This window comes from Neomonachus schauinslandi, chromosome X (assembly GCF_002201575.2).
Source record: "Neomonachus schauinslandi chromosome X, ASM220157v2, whole genome shotgun sequence".
Lineage (NCBI taxonomy): Eukaryota > Metazoa > Chordata > Mammalia > Carnivora > Phocidae > Neomonachus > Neomonachus schauinslandi.
Window position 1 is genome coordinate 100,744,457 of NC_058419.1, and position 6,652 is coordinate 100,751,108.

The 6,652-nt window shown below is 40.4% G+C and overlaps 1 pseudogene; it reads right to left on the reverse strand.

Annotated features, from left to right (window-relative positions):
• Nucleotides 1–2,785: 2,785 nt before the first annotated feature.
• LOC123323397 lies at nt 2,786–3,297 on the reverse strand (annotated as a pseudogene).
• Between the last annotated feature and the right edge of the window lie 3,355 nt (nt 3,298–6,652).

The following is a 6,652-nucleotide window of genomic DNA, read 5'->3' on the forward strand; positions in this document are numbered from 1 at the left end:
AAACAATAAAAAGGAATGGGCTAGTGGTATATACAGCAACAAAGATGAATTTCAAAATACTTTTGCTGTATTAAAAAAGTCAAACAGAAATGAGTATGCACTGCATGATTCCACTTATATAAAACTCTGAAATATGCAAACTAATCACCAGCAACAAAAAATACACCAGGGGTTGCCTGGGCCAAGGGGATGAAGAGTGCAGGAGGGAAGGATTACAAAGGGATGTGAAGAAACTTTTGGGAGTGAAATATTCTTTATCTTTTTTTTTTTTAAAGATTTTATTTATTTGAGACGGGGAGAGAGAGAGTGCGCACACGCACAAGACCCGGAGGAGGGAGAAGCAGGTTCCCCGCCGAGCAGGGAGTCTGATGCGGGGCTTGATCCCAGGACCCCGGGATCATGACCCAAGCCGAAGGCAGATGCTTAACCAACTAAGCCACCCAGACAGCCCTTTACTGATTACTTTTTAATGTTAAACCAGCCTTGTAGGGGTGCCTGGGTGGCTCAGTTGGTTAAGCATCTGCCTTTGGCTCAGGTCATAATCCCAAGGTCCTGGGATGGAGCCCCATATCGGGCTCTCTGCTCAGCGGGGAGCCTGCTTCTCCCTCTGACTGCTATTCCACCTGCTTGTGCTCAATCTCTCTGTGTCAAATAAATAAATAAAATATTTTAAAAAATTAAAAAAAAAAAACCAGCCTTGTATTCCTGGGTGAACCCAACTTGATCATGATGTATTATCCTTTTTATATATTATCGGATTCAATTTTCTGGGGCAATCATAGGGCTTACCTAGCATGTTTCCTGTTTTTCAGGGATTATTGTCCTTCATTGTCTAATGTCCAATGTTTTGAAAACTGTTGTTTCATAACTTTGTTCCTGTAAATCCAGGCCCTGTTACTCCATCTTTTCTAGCAACAGAAATCCAAATGATGCATTAACATAAATGCTCAAGCAATCATGGCAAAAACTGTCTCTTAGTCTGCAAGCCAAATAAGGTCTATGTTTCCATATTAAGTCACAGATGAGACTCAGGAACAGAGTAAATGGAAATAAAAATCCAAGGCTCAGGAGGCATCTTCAGGTTTGAGGAAGTTAGACTTTGATGGTGTTGCTAACACTTCTATTTAAAAAATAAATTACACATCTAAGGAAGGTAGAAATAAGTCTTCTTCTGTTGGTATATTTATTTTAAGAGAAGATATTGTTGGTGTGTATCCACACACACACATACACAGGAGTGTGGAAACACAGCGAAACTAAATTAAGATTAAAAAAAACTTTCTATTGGTGTACTTCACACTGAAATCCTTTAGACTGAACCTAGGCCCTCCAAAAAAAAAAAAAGAAAAAATCAGTCAAGGGTGGTCTCATATAGGTTAAAAGGCATTCAATATTCATAGAATTGCTCATCACAGAAGCTCAACTTTTAAGATAAGTATACTTGTTACTGGTTGTTCCATAAGCTCAGGAATACTTCAGCTTTGAGAATATATTCCAACTACTCCAATCTTACTGAACTGCAAGGCAAAATTAAACCTCCCCAGCAAAAGTAGTGGTTCCAGAAACATCTGGTGTTTATAAACAGAAGTTTGTGGGTGACGACCATGTCTCCCTAATTTGTTAGCCGTTCAATACTGCATTGACTGACAGACTGGAGTGATCTGAAAGCTAGCACTTAATTATGTTGGCCAATTTAGCTAGAGTCACTCTCCTAGGGTATTCATTTTCTTTTCCTAGGGGCTTTAGTTTAATTTCACTTTTCAATGATGTATTTATTAATGCATATACTGGTGCTTTTAGGAAGGTCTTGAGATACGGTCTCAGGATCTGTGTGAAGGCTCAAGCCCAGCAGGAAGAAGACACTGCTGGAATGGCTTCATCTAGACACATTCTTTTTATCTCTGCAGTAACTCACTTTTCACAATGTGAACTGAGCTCCCTCTGAGAGGGGTGGATAAACCCTTTTTGCTTCAGTCATACTTGACTGTTTTATTAGGCAAAGATCCAAGGGTAGGCTACCATCATAATTTTTTAAATCTTAAATTTAATCTCCTTTGAATACAATGAAATCTCAGCCACTGGAACATATTAATTAATCCAGCACTTTATACATATGACAGTCTGAGATCTCCTGGCTCACATTTTCCTTCAATGAACCTTCCATTTTTCCAAAATGTAATATTTATGAAGCAGCTAAATTTCTCTGTTCAAAAGACCATTAGTAGAATGACAACATAGTTTAAAGAGATATTAACAAGATTGCATACTTTGAGCTCTGGTTTCAGATTGACCTAAATTTGAATCTTGGATTTATTACTTAACAGCTGTATTAAGTGCTTCAATTTCCTCATTTGTTTATTTTTTTTCCCTGAAGATTTATTTACCCATTTGAGAGAGAGAGTGGGGGGAGGTGGAGAGGGAGAGAGAGAATCTCCGCAGACTCCCCACTAAGCGCAGAGCCTGACGTGGGGCTCGACCCCACGACCCCAAGATCATGACCTGAGCCGAAATCAAGAGTTAGCCGCTCAACTGACTGAACCACCCAGGCACCACCTCATTCTTCTAGCTTATATGAATTTTATTTGTAGACAACCTACCTGACATGTTTATTTTTTACTTTTTTTTTTTTTAATAAATGGCTTCACTCCAAATAAGTCAAGGTCGAAATAAATGAAGAGCCCAAGGTGGTATCAGTCCCATTCATCTAAGTCCTGATGTCGTGTGGCTGAAGAGCTGCAGCTTCTTATGGCAACAGGTGATACATACAAAGTCATAGCCAAGTTCATTAACATGTTTCCATTTCTACACCATCCTTAAAGGAAATCCTATATGGGGTCACACCATACCCAGAATAGTCCAGCAGAGCAACCATGCCACGTTGGTTCATGTTTTCATCAATGGAGAACGGGCAGTTTTTGCAGTTAGCGAGGATGTGCTTGATTTGTTCTGCAGCCCCTGTCATACAAGGCTTTCCTCTTTCTGGCCTCTGTTCTTCAAGTTTGCCTTTGATCGATTTCATGTAATCTCTGACGTACTTCTCGTAGGCTTCTTCGGTGCAGCTGGTTTCTGCCAGTGATGTTTCAGGACAGTAGCAACACCAGGCATGACTGTGCTTTCTGTACCTTCACCCTCGGAGGTGGAGGCATTTCCCACAGTGAGTGGGTCATCAGTGTTACCCTCCGTCCTCCTGACTGTCCTCTCCTCCACCTCCAGGCACAGCCTCTGTACCATCTCCCAGATCTTGTAGATGGTGGACAACATCTCATCCTAGTGGATGAGGTCCTGGGAGTTGATCATGATGGTGGCTGGAGAAAAAGGATGGTGGTGCTAGCTTAGCAGGAGCCGGGAGCTCTGAGCAAACGTGGTGCAGCCAGAGCAGTGCTGGGAAGAGGGTGGAGAGGGTGAGAAGAAAGCTCAGTTTCCTCATTTTTAAAAATGGGATATGGGGGCGCCTGGGTGGCTCAGTCGTTCAGCGTCTGCCTTCGGCTCAGGTCATGATCCCAGGGTCCTGGGATCGAGCCCCGCATTGGGCTCCCTGCCTGGCGGGAAGCCTGCTTCTCCCTCTCCCACTCCCCCTGCTTGTGTTCCCTCTCTAGCTGTCTCTCTCTCTCTCTCTGTCAAATAAATAAATAAAATCTTAAAAAAAAAAAAGGGATATGACTAGTATCTAATTCATGAGGACATGGAAATGAATAAATGAAATAAAATATGTAAAGGGCTTCGTAGTGTGTCCAAAACATGGCAAATGCTTAAGGAATTATATTTTTGTGTCAGATTAAAAGCAAAATAGTGAGAATGTTTTCAAGGGAATGTAGATCTTTTAAAAAGACAAAAAAATTCTGGTTTTCCTGGGAAAATAACAAATGGAAGTAGGCTATTGGAGTTTGGTGACCTTGACCCTCTGAGGATGATCCTGCTCAGTTTCTTTGCTTCTAAGTCTTTGCCTGGCCACCTGCTTCTCCTGCATACACAATCATAAATGGAATAAACTGACTTTCATGTGCCATCACTTGCTTCCCTGGGAGAATCCAGAAAAATCCATGTCACAAAGTAAGATGTAAACGGCATGCTTGAGTGTGCAGAGCACACAGCTACACATGGAACCAGTTGACATTCATGTAACCATCACTCCTTCCACACTGACCACATCAGGGATCCAAAAACTCCATGGTGAAGACTAGGATGTGAATGACTTATCTTAAGTACACAGTGCCTACAACCATACTCAGTCTACTTGTATGTGCCCAAAATTTCCCTGTACATGAGCATGGATAGAAAGGTCCCTGGTGCAGACTGTGATGTGAATGGCACTAAATGAGTTTGGAGTGCAATTAACAGCAAATGGAATAGGTTTAATTTATTGTGGCCATTACATACCTCCATGGTAAGAAGCAAGGAGTCCACGAATATCCATGGAATAGGTAAGACAGTGAATTGCACTCCTTCAGTTGTGCATTGCACTGAACTGCGCGTGGAATAAGTCTACTTTCGTGTGGGCATTACTTATTACAACTTTAAGAATAGAGGAGTCTAGAAAACACCATGGACTAGACCACAGAGTCAATGAAATCCATTCACTTGTGCACTGCATGCATTTGCGTATTGAATATATCTACTTTCATTTGGTAATCTCTTACCCCTATATGAACCTCAGAAATACACATTGTATATAATATATATAAAATAATAGTATATGAATGGCACCCTGTGAGTTGTGCAGTGTACCCAAAGTTCAAGGAATATTTCATTTTTATGATGCCCTTGGTTATCTCCACATTGATCATATCAGAAGTCCAGAAATATCCATGGCACCAGACTGTTGTATGAGTGGCAATGCTTGAACATGCTGGACAAAGAACCACTCATGGGATAAATCTAGTTTAATGAGACCATCATTTTCCCTACATTGGGAATATAAACAGGAAAGATCCATGATATAGACTGATAGGGATGGCAGCCTTGGAGTGTATAGTGCACACAATTTTTCATGGAACAGTCCTTTTTAAAAAAATTGATATAACATTAGTTTCCAGGGTAGAATGTAATAATTTGATATTTGTATATAATGCAAAATGTTCACAATAAATCCAGTTACTATCCATCACCATACATAGGTGCAAGGTTTTTTTTTTTTTTTTTAAGATTTTATTTATTTATTTGACACAGAGAGAGAGAGCACAAGCAGGGAGAGCAGCAGGGAGAGGGAGAGGGAGAAGCAGGCTTCCTGCTGAGCAGGGAGCCCGATGTGGGGCTCGATCCCAGGACCCTGGGATCATGACCTGAGCCGAAGGCAGACGCTTAACGACTGAGCCACCCGGGCACCTTTGATCGATTTCGTGTAAGTTTTTTTTTTTTTCCTCATGATGAGAACTTTCAAGATTTACTCTCCTAGCTACTTTCTTTTTTATTTTTTAAAAATTATTTATTTATTTGAGAGAGAGCGAGCACGAGCGTGTGTGGGGGGAGGCAGAGAGAGAGGGAGAGGCAGACTCCCCACTGAGCAGGAAGCCAGACAGGACCCTGAGATCATGACCTGAGCTGAAGGCAGAGGCTTAATGGACTGAGCTACCCAGGCGTCCCTCTCCTAACTGCTTTCAAACATGCAATATAGTATTATTAATTATAGTCACCACACTGTACACAATATCCTCATGACATATTTTATAACTGGAAACTTGTACCTTTTGACATCCTTTACCCACTTCACACACCACTACTCTCCACTTCAGGCAACTACCAGTCTGTTTCCTATACCCATGAGCTCATTTTTTTTTTTAAAGATTCAACATATAAATGAGATCATATGGTATTTAACCTCTTTGGCCTGACTTATTCCACTTAGCAAAATGTCCTCAGGGTCCAGCCACACTATCATAAATGGCAAGATTTCATTCTTTTTTTATGGTTGAATAATATTGGGCCATATATACATTGTAGTCACAATATATTATATATATTATATGCAAAGATTATATATGATGCATATTATATGTATTATATGGAAATACATATATATCTATATTATATATAATATATATATACAAGACACATAATATATAATACATATTATATATATATCCACACACACATACACACACAAACATGTAGATACCATATTTTCTTTTTTAAAAGTTTTTAATTCCAGGGGCGCCTGGGTGGCTCAGTTGGTTAAGCGACTGCCTTCGGCTCAGGTCATGATCCTGGAGTCCCGGGATCGAGTCCCGCATCGGGCTCCCTGCTCCGCAGGGAGTCTGCTTCTCCCTCTGACCCTCCTCCCTCTCATGCTCTCTGTCTCTCATTCTCTCTCTCTCAAATAAATAAATTGTCTCTCTCGCAAATAAATAAAAATCTTTAAAAAAAAAAAAAGTTTTTAATTCCAGTTAACACACTGTGTTATATTAGTTTCAGGTGTACAATATAGTGATTCAACACTTCCATACATCACCCAGTGCTCAACACAACAAGTGCACTCCTTAATCTCCATCACCTGTTTAACCCTCCCCTCTGGTAACCATCAGTTTGTTCTCTATAGTTAAGAATCTGTTTCTTGGTTTGCCTCTTTTTTTCCCCTTCACTCATTTGTTTTGTTTCTTTTTTCTTCTTTCTTTTTTTTTTTTTTAGATTTGGATGTGCGTAGATTTCATCCTTCATT